Here is a 16,923-nt window from a genome sequence, read left to right on the forward strand (position 1 = left end):
CACAAATACTATAAATATTGGCTCTCTGTCTTGCAAACTACCCTCTCCTTAATTCTCATAATAGCACTGATTAGGTATCAGCATTTCCAATGTATAGAAGTATAAAATAATATTTCTTAATGCTACCCTAATATTATTTATTGTTATATGTTAACTTTATATTTCTATATTCCTTCTTGTATCTCTTTATATTTTTAAATTAACATTAACTTGACCAAATCCCATAAAGAAAAAACATTGCTATGAATCAGATGTAGCTTTTATAACACCAAAGTCCTTGGGATTTCCAATAAACCTGCGTACCCAATTCTATCAAGTCAGGACTTCCTGACAAGACGCTTTAACTAGATTCTGGGACTTGGCTTCCAATTTTGTTGGCTGGTGAATAAAGCATCCCTCTTCCACACATTGTCATTTATTTTTAGGACCACATAATTTATTCTTTACGTTTCTTTGGGTTGCAAATAGCAGATGCTGGCACTGGCTAACCTAAGCAAAACAGAGATTTATTGGAAGGACATTAAGGTCACTGTTAGAATTAAAGCAAAGACTGAGTCTCCAAGCATGATAATGACAAAAACTAGGGCAGCCCCAGATATCTTAGCACAACTTCTATCATATGATGATTTAGTTTCAACCACCTCTGTCTTTATGTGTTTCCATGAGAATTTTTTTTTAATCTGAAAAGTAGACCCTGATTGTCCTAGCTTGGGTCATTAGACTGTCCTAGCTTGGGTCATTAGACTGAATCTTGTATCTATTAGCTATATCCAAAGGACAGGAGCTGTGGTAAAGATACGGCCTATTTCGAGCCAAGCATTCACCCAAGTTTATGTCTCTTACAGATATTGACTCTGCAAAGAGATAATGAAGTCAACACCATTCGTCTGTTTGCATCTACTAATTATTAATTTTTAAAGGAGATTTATATAGAAAAAGCTGTGGGATCCTAACATTTTCTTATTCTGGATGTTACAAATATAATTTTAAAATCCGTAAGACTCTGCTTATCCCTTTGAAAGCAAATAAAAAGAAATGACATCAAAATCACTTAGGAAAATCCAATTCATTCACTCAGTCATTAAAAAACATTTATTTGATGCCTAAAGTTTGTTTTGGAGATACATTTATGTCTATATATAAAAAAATAGTACTACCTCCCTAAAAGTAGGAAAGATGAATCAGTGAGCTAGACTTCACACCAGTCTAGCTTGTTAAAGGGAAACTGGATCTAGTTGATACGGAAATCCTTCCTGCAGCAAGCAAACAAACATTCTCCGTGTGTGTGTGTGTGTGTGTGTGTGTGTGTGTGTACACATGCACAGATTTGAATTTGCAGTACAGTGCATCTGCCAGACTATAGCAAGGGCAGGATCAAGTAAAGACTGATTTAGAGTTAATGAGAGTGAAGCTCAGCAACATCAGAGAAAGAAGTGGTTGGAATCACTTAAATAAGTGATTCAGAGAGATGCAAATATATGGGGACCTTCTGGACCTTCAGATCTCTATCAACCCCATCATCTGTAGCATGGCAGGATTGTTGGAGGAAAGAAAACTAGCAGGTGAGGCTTTGAGGGCTAGGAGTTGCAGTTGAGAACAGTGTCGTAGCTCCCCAGTGCTCGGCAGCAATCAATCTGCAAGGCAAACTTGAATCAAGGGCACAGAAATGTTCCCCCAGGGAATCTCAGAAATATTGAGGGAAAGGATCCACTAAGTAAGCCCAGAATTGTGCTGATAAATGGGTAGTAACTCAAAGCCACTGGGATTTGGTATGGTAATGTCCATGTCATCTCATTTGTAACCAGCGCTGGTGAAGTGCAAGGCCAACCAACAGATAACACAGCCCACATCAAACGCCCCACTGTTGTCCATCGTCTCGTCTCCTGTTTTCACTGTGTTCTCTAATTATATGGCTGTCTAAACCCTGGCCAAGAAAAGATATTTATTCATTTAGTTCACCTCACCAATAACCTTCTACTTAGTTTTACTCCATAACCCACCACCAAGATATAAACAGATAATTTCAATTACAACTGCAGTTTAGCCCAGGCACTATTCTAGGGACATCGTGGACTAGGAATTTCATTTGTACTATCCTTTCCTCTCTTCTCTTTTTAAAAGTCTACCTTATCTTGGGTTCACTGTGATTTGTTTATTTGTTTCATTCTCTCTTCTGCATAGTGAATTATTTTAGGACAGTCTGTCTTGTTCATATTAGCACCTAATTGAATGAAACTGAATGTTTGCATGTATGCAGACCTGATGTGGTGAAACCACTTTTCTGGAAGGATGATTCAAAAGCCCAGCAAAAAAGATGTCTTATCTTATTTTCAGGAGACCAACAAAAACAGATACCATAGAGCTATCCCCATGTATTAGTCTATGTGAGAGAAAGCCAGGAGGTTTCTGCAGAAAATCCCTAAGAAAATCAATGTAGGACCTGAGACTTTGAAACATGTGCTCATATAGAATATATTTTGGGAAATGAAAAATTAAAATGTCTTTATTGAAAGAATTAAATAAAAGTGACACTAATATAATAGGATAAGACTGAAGCTTTGCTAAGGAAAACTCTGAATAACAGGACCAAGAAATCATGTGGAAGAGAGAACTACTGACAGGTAGTGGGTGAAAAGAGAAGCCACAGGGTAGGATGAGATATTTTCAATTCTGAATCACTTTCCAAATAACCAAGTCCCTGTCTTGGGTTTTGCTATTCAGAGAACCAAACTAAAGTAGAATGGGATCAAGAGTGAAGGCCAACAAGCAGATAAAGACTCTTCAAGTGGCACTTGTGGTAACGAATCTGTCTGCCTATGCAGGAGACGCAGATAGGGGTTAGATCCCTGTGTAGGGAAGATACCCTGGAATAGGAAATGGCAACCCATTCCTGTATTCTTGCCTGAAAAATTCCATGGACAGAGGAGCCTAGCAGGCCTCAGTCCATGGGGCTGCAGAGAGTCGAACATGACTGAGTGACTAAGCATATAATAGCACCTGAAGATAAAAGAGAGAGGAAAACACAATGAGGTAGGCTTAAAAATACCTTCCCTCCAAAAAATAAAACATTAAAAGATATACTCACCTCAAATCTTGGGAACATGTGAGCATTACCTAATTTGGAAGAAGAGTCTTGCAGATATGATTATGTAAAGGATCTTGAGATGAACAAATTCTGGATTATCTAAGTAGTCGACATTCTAGGAATCAGCGAACTAAAATGGACTGGAATGGGTGAATTTAACTCAGATGACCATTATATCTACTACTGCGGGCAGGAATCCCTCAGAAGAAATGGAGTAGCCATCACGGTCAACAAAAGAGTCCGAAATGCAGTACTTGGATGCAATCTCAAGAATGACAGAATGATCTCTGTTCGTTTCCAAGGCAAACCATTCAATATCACAGTTATCCAAGTCTATGCCCCAAGCAGTAATGCTGAAGAAGCTGAAGTTGAATGGTTTTATGAAGACCTACAAGACCTTTTAGAACTAACACCCCCAAAAGATGTCCTTTTCATTATAGGGGACTGGAATGCAAAAGTAGGAAGTCAAGAAACACCTGGAGTAACAGGCAAATTTGGCCTTGGAATGCAGAATGAAGCAGGGCAAAGACTAATAGCGTTTTGCCAAGAAAATGCACTGGTCATAGCAAACACGCTCTTCCAAAACACAAGAGAAGACTCTACACATGGACATCACCAGATGGTCAACACCAAAATCAGATTGATTATATTCTATGCAGCCAAAGATGGAGAAGCTCCATACAGTCAACAACAAAAAAAAGACCAGGAGCTGACTGTGGCTCAGATCATGAACTCCTTATTACCAAATTCAGACATAAATGGAAGAAAGTAGGGAAAACTGCTAGACCATTCAGGATGACCTAAATCAAATCCCTTATGATTATACAGTGGAAATGAGAGATTTAAGGACCTAGGTCTGATAGATAGAGTGTCTGATGAACTATGGATTGAAGTTAGTGACATTGTACAGGAGACAGGGATCAAGATCATCCCCATGGAAAAGAAATGCAAAAAAGCTAAATGGCTGTCTGAGGAGGCCTTACAAATAGCTGTCAAAAGAAGAGAAGTGAAAAGCAAAGGAGAAAAGGAAAGATATAAGCATCTGAATGCAGAGTTCCAAAGACTAGCAAGAAGAGATAAGAAAGCCTTCTTCAGCGACCAATGCAAAAAAATAGAGGAAAAGAACAGAGTGGGAACGACTAGAGATCTCTTGAAGAAAATTAGAGATACCAAGGGAACATTTCATGCAAAGATGGCCTCGATAAAGGACAGAAATGGTATGGACCTAACAGAAGCAGAAGATATTAAGAAGAGGTGGCAAGAATACACGGAAGAACTATACAAAAAAGATCTTCACGACCCAGATAGTCATAATGATGTGATCACTAATCTAGAACAAGACATCTTGGAATGTGGTCAAGTGGGCCTTAGAAAGCATCAAGACGAACAAAGCTAGTGGAGGTGATGGAATTCCAATTGAGCTGTTTCAAATCCTGAAAGATGATGCTTTGAAAGTGCTGCACTCAATATGCCAGCAAATTTGGAAAACTCAGCAGTGGCCACAGGACTGGAAAAGGTCCGTTTTCATTCCAATCCCAAAGAAAGGCAATGCCAAAGAATGCTCAAACTACCGCACAATTGCACTCATCTCACATGCTAGTAAAGTAATGCTCAAAATTCTCCAAGCCAGGCTTCAGCAATACGTGAACCGTGAACTCCCTGATGTTCAAGCTGGTTTTAGAAAAGACAGAGGAACCAGAGATCAAATTGCCAACATCTGCTGGATCATGGAAAAAGCAAGAGAGTTCCAGAAAAACTTCTCCTTCTGCTTTATTGACTATGACAAAGCCTTTGATTGTGTGGATCACAATAAACTGTGGAAAATTCTGAAAGAGATGGGAATACCAGACCACCTGACCTGCCTCTTGAGAAATCTGTATGCAGGTCAGGAAGCAACAGTTAGAACTGGACATGCAACAACAGACTGGTTCCAAATAGGAAAAGGAGTATGTCAAGGCTGTATATTGTCACCATGCTTATTTAACTTATATGCAGAGTACATCATGAGAAACGCTGGACTGGAAGAAACACAAGCTGGAATCAAGACTGCCGGGAGAAATATCAATAACCTCAGATATGCAGATGACACCACACTTATGGCAGAAAGTGAAGAGGAACTAAAAAGCCTCTTGATGAAAGTGAAAGAGGAGAGCGAAAAAGTTAGCCTAAAGCTCAACATTCAGAAAACGAAGATCATGGCATCCGGTCCCATTACTTCATGGGAAATAGATGGGGAAATAGTGGAAACAGTGTCAGACTTTATTTTTTGGGGCTCCAGAATCACTGCAGCCATGAAATTAAAAGATGCTTACTCCTTGGAAGAAAAGTTATGACCAACCTAGATAGCATATTCAAAAGCAGAGACATTACTTTGCTGACTAAGGTCCATCTAGTCAAGGCTATGGTTTTTCCTGTGGTCATGTATGGATATGAGAGTTGGACTGTGAAGAAGGCTGAGAGCCGAAGAATTGATGCTTTTGAACTGTGGTGTTGGAGAAGACTCTTGAGAGTCCCTTGGACTGCAAGGAGATCCAACCAGTCCATTCTGAAGGAGATCAACCCTGGGATTTCTTTGGAAGGAATAATGCTAAAGCTGAAACTCCAGTACTTTGGCCACCTCATGCGAAGAGTTGACTCATTGGAAAAGACCCTGATGCTGGGAGGGATTGAGGGCAGGAGGAGAAGGGGACACAACAGAGGATGAGATGGCTGGATGGCATCACAGACTCGATGGACGTGAGTCTGAGTGAACTCCGGGAGATGGTGATGAACAGGGAGGCCTGGAGTGCTGCGATTCATGGGGTCGCAAAGAGTCGGACATGACTGAGCGACTGAACTGAACTGAACTGAAGTAGCTCTCAATGTCATCATGTGTGTTCTTATGAGAGAAAAGTAGAGGGAGGTTTGACACAGAAACAGAGGAAAGAAGAAAGCAACATGGAAACAAAAGCAGAGACTAGAGTGTTGTGGTCACAAGCCAAGGGATCTGGGAACCACCAGAAGCTGGAAGATGCAAAGAAGAGATTCTCCATGAAGCCTCTGTAGGGAGTTTGACTTTACTGACACTTGATTTTGGATTTCTAGACTCCAGAACTGTGAAAGAATACATTTCTGTTGCTTTAAGCCCCTGTGTTTGTAAGGCAGCCCTTAAAAATAAATACACAGAATCAAGGTTTGTATAAAACTGCATGTAGGGAAAGAAGTTGAAATTGTCCTTATCAGGTGGTTTAATGTCTTGTTAAAATAAGAATCAAGTATTAAGTGAGTTTTAGAGACTTCTTGTCCTCTAGAAGTAAGAGTCTTTTTTGAAGAATTTGGGAAGAAATGACTAAATACAAGAGAAAAGATTTCTGAGGAGAATCAGGTTGAAAGTCATGAATGTGTAATGAGTTGCCTGTCATCTCTTGGGACTTGACAGTTAACAACAGGGATGCTGTTTAATAAGCAAAAAATATCATTCCAGTGTCTTGTTGGGAGTTCAGGGACTAGATTAAAGATCCTGGTAAAAAGAAGGCAAGATTCTAATGTAAATTAAGAGTGCACAAATATGAATACCTTCTAAAAGTTGAGAATTTTAAGGGACATCAGTTTTCTAGAAGCAAAAGCAAAAGCTTGGTTAACAAGAGAGGGCACCTGCTGAAGATACATTAGCATCAATTGTTATTTAGTACAGGAATAGGATCAGCTTCCCTTGTCTCAGTTCAGAAGGAACCCCAGACAGCTGAGTTGAACTGAATGTGCAAATGAGGACTCAAATGGCCTTTCCTCTTTGCATAACTGGCATTTTGGAACTTCTTGCAGTTTTTTCATCCATTTCTGACTTTGTTGATCTTCATTTTCAGCCTAAAGATTACTTGGGAGACAGAAAAGAGGAGAAAAACAGCAAAAGAAGAGGAGCAGAAGGATCTGGAGGGAGTATCTTTACAAATATCACCTCATACAAGTCTCGTGAACATATAATGCAGGTATTATCATATTTTAGAGAGAAGGAAAGTGAGATTAGAAAAATTAGGCAGCCCAAAGTCACACAACATTTAAAAGATAAAGCCATAATTCAAACCCAGGTTGGACTATTCTATATCTGAAATAGCCAGAGTTTATTTACCCATTCTCCTACTGAAGGGCATCTTTGTTACTTCCGAGTTTTGGCAATCATGAATAAAGTTGTTACAAACATTCATTTGCTAGTCTCTATGTTGACCAAAGTTTCCAACTCATTGGGTTAAATATAAGGAGAGCAGTTGCTGGATCGTATGGTAAGGGTATATATAGCTTTATAGGAAACTACAAACTGTATTCCCAAGTGGCTATATCATTTCATTCCCATCAGCGTTCCCGTTGCTTCATATGTGCATCAGCATTTGGTATTGCTTGCTTCATATTTTGGCCATTCCAATAGATGTGTAGTGGTATCTCATTGTCTTAATTTGTAATTTACTAATAATCAAGGCTGTGGTTTTTCCAGTGGTCATGTATGGATGTGAGAGTAGGACTGTGAAGAAAGCTGAGAGCCGAAGAATTGACGCTTTTGAACTGTGGTGTTGGAGAAGACTCTTGAGAGTCCCTTGGACTGCAAGGAGATCCAACCAGTCCATCCTAAAGGAGATCAGTCCTGGGTGTTCATTGGAAGGACTGAGGTTGAGGCTGAAACTCCAATACTTTGGCCACCTCACGCGAAGAGTTGACTCATTGGAAAAGACCCTGATGCTGGGAGGGATTGAGGGCAAGAGAAGAAGGGGACAACAGAGGATGAGATGGCTGGATAGCATCACCGACTTGATGGATATGAGTTTGGGTAAACTCTGGGAGTTGGTGATGGACAGGGAGGCCTGGTGTGCTGCAATTCATGGGGTCTCAAAGAGTCGGACACAACTGAGTGACTGAACTGAACTGAATTGAATGACTTAATGATGTTGAACATTTTTTCAAATGATTCCTTGCCATCGGTTTATCTTCTTTGGTGAGGTTTTGGTGTTCAAATCTTTTGCCTATTTTTCAATTAGCTTGCTCATTTTCTTGTGTTGAGTTAAAAGTACTTTGTGTATTTTGGATATAGTCCTTTTTCAGATGTGTCTTTTGCAAATGCTTTCCCTGGTCTTTAGCTTGCCTTCTCATTCTCTTGACAATGTCTTTTGCAGAACAGAATTCTTCAACTTTAATGAAGTCCAGCTTATCAATTCTTTTTTTGTGGATTGTAATTTTAGTGTTGTATCTAGAAAGCCATTACTAGATTCAAGATTATGCAGATTTTTTCTTATGTTCTAAGAGTTTTATACTCTTAGATTTTGTATTTAGTTTGTGATCCATTTTGAGCTATTTTTGTGATGGATATAAAGTCATTCTCTGAATTTTTGCATGTGCATGTCCAGTTATTCCAGCACTATTTGATGAAAAAACTCTCTTTGCTCTATTATATTTGTATTTTTTTTTTCCAAAACCTCATCATTTTGGTTGCTATAGCTTCATAGAAAGTCTTGAAGTTGGGTTGTATAAGTCCTCTGACTGTTCTTCTCTTTCAATGCTGTGTTGACTATTCTGAATTTTTTGGTCCTCTACAAAAAATTTAGAATCAATTTGTTGATAGCCACAAAATAAGAACTGACATCTTGACATATTGAGTTTTCTTATACATGAACATGGACTCTCTCTACACTTCTTAAGGTCCTTAATATCTTTCATCAGACTTTTGTAGTTTTGGAGATAGAAGAGGCATATTTCAAAATATCTCCTTTTCTCTTTCTCCTGCTGGAAGGAGGAGGGAATTTTTCTCCACTGTAAGAACCTAATGGGGCTCCTGGAGTTAAATTCACAGAAGTATAGGTGCCCCCTGTGCCTGGGTCCCCTTGGAGTTTTTCTATCTATTGTCTCCACACTGAGTCTATAGCAATTCATTAATTATAGCTCAGGTTTCCCTACACCAGTACTGGTCCTATGGAGTTTCAGCTCTTGTGGTTCTGCTCTGGTCTCTGTATCTGCCTGTCTCTCTCTGCATTTTTAAATACAATGGTTTGTCCTGTTACCTCCCTCTTAGAAATCTATGGAGAGTTGTTGATTTTTCATTTTATTCACCTTTCTAATGTTGTTAGGATGGAGGGACAGTTTCTAAGCTCTTTATATGCCAGGTAGAACCAATTGTGCTTATTTTGTTAATCAGCATTTTCCAGCTTCTCACTCTTTTCTAATCTACATTTCCAAATATCAACAATTAAATCACTCATTGAAGAAAAGTTGCTAATATCTACTGAATTTAGAAAGTCTCTGCAAGCTGAAGGAAATAACAAACAGTAACTTGTGACCAAGAGATACACTGCAAATGCTTTCATGATTTTAAGGCCCCATGGAAGAAACCATCAATGATTTCTTCCATTTCTATTGCCTTGCTGTTATATCTAGTTAATAAACTACTTGATGTTCACGCTGGATTATACCTTTTATAGGTAGGACATGGCATCATGTAGGGAAATTTTTAAAGTTTTAAAGTTATTGTCAACACTATATGAATCAAACTTAAGACTCTTGTGTACATGGCAATAATTTAAATAATAAATTTCAACAGTTTTTCAACAGTTAGAGTAGGAAATACATAACAATTAAAGCACACTTCACTGGGGAGAGATGATTTGAAGCTAGATTTCTGAACTAGAATAGCATATTTTCTTTTAAATAGAATTTTACTACTTCAAATTAAATCTAAGTTTCAAGCAAAGCAGTCTTTGATATTTATTATTTAAGTAATACTGAGAGGTATGTAAAGCACAAAGTAATTTTAGATTTTGCTATGGTGACAAATGTGAAATTATAATAGTAGGAGGATGACAGACTCAATCCTATGATAAGAATCACTCCCTACGTTTGTTAAGAGTTTCTACACGGAGACTAGGTTCAAGCATTAATATTTAAATAATTCTACCTAGCCAGGTGGGAAGTTTTCAATAAGAGAAGCAGTTTCAGCCTTTTCAGAAATTACAATATGTTAAAAATAATTGAATGAATCTGAGTATTTTCAACATCAGCATTTTACAATTCATCATTACGTCTCATTTATTTTCCAATTTAAGCACATTTCATAATTCATTAGGAAAGCTATAAACTTGTCTTAACAAAAACTTAGGTGGTAAAAGTATCCATCACATGCATTTAAAAGATATTGCTCCTAGCCTATGTGACAAATTTTTCCCATGCTTCATTTTTCCCATATATAAATGCTCATTTTCATATGTTCCCATCCTCTCACATCAACATTCAGTACTTTTGTATCCAATTAAAGTTTAAGTTAAAAGTCCTACATTGTTTATTATGAAGTTAGTAAAATTTTCTCATATCTTGAGAAACCTGTATGCAGGTCAGGAAGCAACAGTTAGAACTGGACATAGGACAACAGACTGGTTCCAAATAGGAAAAGGAGTACATCAAGGCTGTAGATTGTCACCCTGCTTATTTAACTTATATGCAGAGTACATCATGAGAAACGCGGGGCTAGAAGAAGCACAAGCTGGAATCAAGATTGCCGGGAGAAATATCAATAAACTCAGATATGCAGATGACACAACTCTTATGGCAGAAAGTGAAAGAGAACTAAAGAGCCTCTTGATGAAAGTGAAAGAGAGCGAAAAAGTTGGCTTAAAGCTCAACATTCAGAAAACTAAGATTTTTCTGGGCTCCAAAATCACTGCAGATGGTGATTGCAGCCATGAAATTAAAAGACACTTACTCCTTGGAAGAAAAGTTATGACCAACCTAGACAGCATATTAAAGAGCACAGACATTACTTTGCCTACAAAGGTCCATCTAGTCCAGGCTATGGTTTTTCCAGTGGTCATGTATAGATGTGAGAGTTGGACTATAAAGAAAGGCTGAGCGCTGAAGAATTGATGCTTTTGAACTGTGGTGTTGGAGAAGACTCTTGAGAGTCCCTTGGACTGCAAGGAGATCCAATCAGTCCATCCTAAAGGGAAACAGTCCTGGGTGTTCCTTGGAGGGACTGATGTTGAAGCTGAAACTCCAATACTTTGGCCATCTGATGCAGAGAGCTGACTTATTGGAAAAGACCCTGATGCTGGGAAAGATTGTGGGCAGGAGGAGAAGGGGACAACAGAGGATGAGATGGTTGAATGGCATCACCGACACAATGGACATGGGTTTGGGTGGACTCTGGGAGTTGGTGATGGACAGGGAGGCCTGGAGTGCTGTGATTCATGGGGTCACAAAGAGTCAGAGACAACTGAGTGACTGAACTGAACTGAATGGAAATCAATAAAACTGCTTGTAAGTTTGAGAACACATTGGTACATTGAATTAATAAACAGTACATTATGGAATAAAAGCTATGACAAAACCCAAACAAGCATATGGTTCTTCTATGACTTTCAACTTCTTCAAATGTGTACACAGCCCTATTCATTTAAGCTCTCTTGTTCAAACTTTCCAAATGTTTAAAAAAAAAAAAATGTATCCTTAAAAAAAATTTTTCTTTTAAACTGCAAAAAAACTTGTTAACAATCATGAATGAATGAATACTTAATGTGTGTTCAGTATTTCCCAGGTACTGGGGATTCAATGACAAATTTGACAAATTAGATTCCAGTTCTTTCCTCTGTTGGGGCTTTGAATTTATGGTCCCTATCTAACAGGAAGGGAATTAGTCTGCTTTTCATTTGTCTGTCCCTTCATCATTCAGTTCTCACTTAAAGTATATTTCCTACTCTTTCTCATGGCACCGCGGAGGCTGTCAGCCGCTTCAGAATGAAGCTGAACATCTCTTTCCTGGCCACTGGCTGCCAGAAGCTCATTGAAGTGGATGATGAACAAAAACTTTGTACCTTCTACGAGAAGCGTATGGCCACAGAAGTTGCAGCCGATGCTCTGGGTGAAGAATAGAAAGGTTATGTGGTCCGAGTCAGTGGCGGGAACGCTAAGCAGAGTTTCCCCATGAAGCAGGGTGTCTTGACCCATGGCTGGGTTCACCTGATACTGAGTAAGGGGCATTCCTGTTACAGACCAAGGAGGACTGGAGAGAGAAAGTGCAAATCTGTACGGGGTTGCATTGTGGATGCCAATCTGAGTGCTCTCAATTTGGTCATCATGAAAAAAGGAGAGAAGAATATTCCTGGACTCACTGATACTGATACTACAGTGCCTCGTCGCCTGGGTCCCAAAAGAGCTAGCAGAATCTGCAAACTTTTTAATCTCTCTAAAGAAGATGATGTCTGCCAGTATGTTGTGAGAAAGCCCCTATACAAAGATGGTAAGAAACCTAGGACTAAAGCACCCAAGATTCAGCGTCTCCTGACGCCACAAGTTCTGCAACACAAATGCTGGCATATTGCTCTGAAGAAACAGCGTACTAACAAAAATAAAGAAGAGGCTGCAGAATATGCTAAACTTTTGGCCAAGAGAATGAAGGAGGCCAAAGAAAAATGGCAGGACCAGATTGCCAAGAGACGGAGGCTGCATCAGGGTCTTTTCTAACAAGTCAACTCTTCGTATAAAGTGGCCAAAGTATTGCAGCTTCAGCTTCAGCATCAGTCCTTCCAATAAATATTTAGGACTAATTTCCTTTAGGATTGACTGGTTTGATATCTTTGCAGTCCAACGGTCAAGAGTCAAGAGTCTTCTCCATCACCACGGTTCAAAAGCATCAATTCTTCGGCACTCAGCCTTCTTCTTGGTCCAAAATCATCAATTCTTCAGTGTTCAGCCTTCTTCATGGTCCAACTCTCACATCCATATGTGACTACTGGAAAAGCCATAGCTTTGACTATACAGACCTTTCTCAAACAGTAATGTCTCTACTTTTTAATATGCTGTCTAATTTTGTCATAAATTTTATTCCAAGGGGCAAGTGTCTTTTAATTTCATGGCTACAGTTACCATCTGCAGTGATTTTGAAGCCCAAGAAAACAGAGTCTGTCACTGTTTCCATTATTTCCCCCATCTATTTGCCATGATGGAGAAGGAAATGACAACCCACTCCAGTATTCTGGCCTGGAGAATTCCATGGACAGATGAACCTGGTGGGCTACAGTCCATGGGGTCACAAGAGTCAGACCTGACTAACGAACACAGCACATACAATTTGCCATGAAGTGGTGGGACTGGATGCCATGATCTTAGTTTTTTGAATGTTGAGTTTTAAGCCAACTTATTCACTCTCCTTTTTTACCTTCATCAAGAGGCTCTTTAGTTCCTCTGTGCTTTCTGCCATAGGGTGTGTCATCTGCATGTCTGAGCTTATTGATATTTCTCCCAGCAATCTTTATTCCAACTTGTGCTTCATCCAGCCCAGAATTTCTCATGATGTATTCTGCATACATAAGAATTCTAGCCTTTTTTTTTTCCTGATCACTATTTCCACAAGTGACCCTAACAAGAAAAATAACTATGTACAATCAGTTATTCTCTAGCAGTCCTCATTCTTCTGAGTTTGCTTCTGCTGTTAAATAAGTTTCTCCATTCATTGTCTCAAAGAATGTATTTTTTGTTTGATATTGGCAGTGTGGGCACAGGAGGGCCAAGAGGAGATATTCCATGTTCAAGGACAGCAGGGGCAGCCATGAGGAGATACATCTTGTCCAAGGTAAGGAGCAGCAGCTGTGCTTTGCTGGAATAGCCGTGGAGATATACCCCATGACCAAGGAAAGAGAAACCCAAGTAAGACAGTAGGTGTTGCGAGAGGGCATCAGAGGGCAGACACATTGAAACCATAATCACAGAAAACTAGCCAATCTGATCACACAGACCACAGCCTTGTCTAACTAAATGAAACTAAGCCATGCCATTTGGGGCCACTCAAGACAGGTGGGTCATGGTGGAGAGGTCTGACAGACTGTGGTCCACTGGAGAAGGGAATGGCAAACGACTTGAGTATTCTTGCCTTGAGAACCCCATGAACACTATGAAAATGCAAAATGATAGGATACTGAAAGAGGAACTCCCCAGGTTGGTAGGTGCCCAATATGCTACTGGAGATCAGTGGAGAAATAACTCCAGAAAAAATGAAGGGATGAAGCCAAAGCAAAAACAATACCCAGCTGTGGATGTGACTGGTGATAGAAGCAAGGTCTGATGTCTGTAAAGAGCAATATTGCAAAGGAACCTGGAATGTCAGGTCCATGAATCAAGGCAAATTGGAAGTGGTCAAACAGGAGATGGCAAGAGTGAACGTCAACATTCTAGGAATCAGCGAACTAAAATGGACTGAAATGGGTGAATTTAACTCAGATGACCACTATATCTACTACAGTGGGCAGGAATCCCTTAAGAAATGGAGTAGCCATCATGGTCAACAAAAGAGTCCGAAATGCAGTATTTGGATGCAATCTCAAAAACGACAGAATGCTCTCTGTTTGTTTCCAAGGCAAACCATTCAATATCACAGATCCAAGCCAATGCCCTAATGAGTAATGCTGAATAAATTAAAGTTGAACGGTTTTATGAAGACCTGCAAGACCTTTTATAACTAACACCCAAAAAGATGTCCTTTTCATTATAGGGGACTGGAGTGCAAAAGTAAGAAGTCAAGAAACACCTGGAGTAACAGGCAAATTTGGCCTTGGAGTATGGAAAGAAGCAGGGCAAAGGCTAATAGAGATTTACCAAGAGAATGCACTGGTCATAGCAAACACTCTCTTCCAACAACACAAGAGAAGACTCTACACATGGACATCACCAGATGGTCAACACCGAAATCAGATTGATTATATTCTTTGCAGCCAAAGATGGAGAAGCTGTATACAATCAGCAAAAATAAGACCAGGAGCTGACTGTGGCTCAGATCATGAACTTCTTATGCCAAATTCAGGCTTAAATTGAAGAAAATGGGGAAAACCACTGGACCATTCAGGTATGACCTAAATCAAATCCCTTATGATTATACAGTGGAAGTGAGAAATAGATGTAAGGGATTAGATCTGATAGAGTGCCTGAAGAATTATGGACAGAAGTTCATGACATTGTACAGGAGACAGGAATCAAGACCATCCCCATGGAAAAGAAATGCAAAAAAGCAAAATGGCTGTCTGAGGAGGCCTTACAAATAGCTGTGAAAAGAAGAGAAGTGAAAAGCAAAGGAGAATATCTGCTTATTCAGATATAAGCATCTAAATGCAGAGTTCCAAAGAATAGCAAGGAGAGATAAGAAAGCCTTCTTCAGCAATCAATGCAAGGAAATAGAGGAAAAGAACAGAATGGGAAAGACTAGAGATCTCTTCAAGAAAATTAGAGATACCAAGGGAACATTTCATGCAAAGATGGGCTCGATAAAGGATAGAAATGGTATGGACCTAACAGAAGCAGAAGATATTAAGAAGAGGTGGCAAGAATACACAGAAGAACTGTACAAAAAAGAGCTTCATGACCCAGATAATCACGATGGTGTGATCACTCACCTGGAGCCAGACATCCTGGAATGTGAAGTCAAGTGGGCCTTAGAAAGCATCACTACAAACAAAGCTAGTGGAGGTGATGGAATTCCAGTTGAGCTGTTTCAAATCCTGAAAGATGATGCTTTGAAAGTGCTGCACTCAATATGCCAGCAAATTTGGAAAACTCAGCAGTGGCCACAGGACTGGAAAAGGTCAGTTTTCATTCCAATCTCTAAGAAAGGCGATGCCAAAGAATGCTCAAACTACTACACAATTGCACTGATCTCACATGCTAGTAAAGTAATGCTCAAAATTCTCCAAGCCAGGCTTCAGCAGTACGTGAACCGTGAAATTCCAGATGTTCAAGCTGGTTTTAGAAAAGGCAAAGAAACCAGAGATCAAATTGCCAACATCTGCTGGATCATCGAGAAAGCAAGAGAGTTCCAGAAAAACATCTATTTCTGCTTTATTGACTATGCCAAAGCCTTTGACTGTGTGGATCACAATAAACTGTGGAAAATTCTGAAAGAGATGGGAATACCAGACAACCTGACCTGCCTCTTGAGAAACCTATATGCAGGTCAGGAAGCAACAGTTAGACTGGACATAGAACAAGAGACTGGTTCCAAATAGGAACAGGAATACATCAAGGCTGTATTTTGTCACCATGCTTATTTAACTCATATGCAGAGTACATCATCAGAAATGCTCAGCTGGAAGAAGCACAAGCTGGAATCAAGATTGCCGGGAGAAATATCAATAACCTCAGATAAGCAGATGACACCATCCTTATGGCAGAACATGAAGAGGATCTAAAAAGCCTCTTGATGAAAGTGAAAGAGGAGAGTGAAAAGTTGGCTTAAAGCTTAACATTCAGAAAACTCAGATCATGGCGTGTGGTCCCATCACTTCATGGAAATTAGATGGGGAAACAGTGTCAGACTTTATTTTGGGGGACTCCAAAATCACTGCAGATGATGACTGCAGCCATGAAATTAAAAGACGCTTACTCCTTGGAAGAAAGTTATGACCAGCCTAGATAGTATATTGAAAAGCAGAGACATTACTCTGCCAACAAAGGGCCTGTCTAGTCAAGGCTATGGTTTTTCCAGTGGTCATATATGGATGTGAGAGTTGGACTGTGAAGAAGGCTGAGCGCCGAAGAATTGATGCTTTTGAACTGTGGTGTTGGAGAAGACTCTTGAGAGTCCCTTGGCCTGCCAGGAGATCCAACCTGTCAATTCTGAAGGAAATCAGTCCTGGGTGTTCATTGGAAAGACTGATGCTAAAGCTGAAACTCCAATACTTTGGCCACCTCATGAGAAGAGTTGACTCTCTGGAAAAGACCCTGATGCTGGGAGGGATTGGGGGCAGGAGGAGAAGGGGACGATAGAGGGTGAGATGGCTGGATGTTATCACCGACTCAATGTACATGAGTTTGAGTGAACTCCGGGAGTTGGTGATGGACAGGGAGGC

At 39.8% G+C, this 16,923-nt stretch overlaps 1 pseudogene; it reads left to right on the plus strand.

Moving 5' to 3' along the window:
- The first annotated feature begins 11,810 nt into the window (after positions 1-11,810).
- Positions 11,811-12,553, plus strand: LOC120861579 (annotated as a pseudogene).
- The last annotated feature ends 4,370 nt before the right edge of the window (positions 12,554-16,923 follow it).

The sequence above is a fragment of the Oryx dammah genome, unplaced genomic scaffold (assembly GCF_014754425.2).
Source record: "Oryx dammah isolate SB20612 unplaced genomic scaffold, SCBI_Odam_1.1 HiC_scaffold_3, whole genome shotgun sequence".
Taxonomy (NCBI): Eukaryota; Metazoa; Chordata; class Mammalia; order Artiodactyla; family Bovidae; genus Oryx; species Oryx dammah.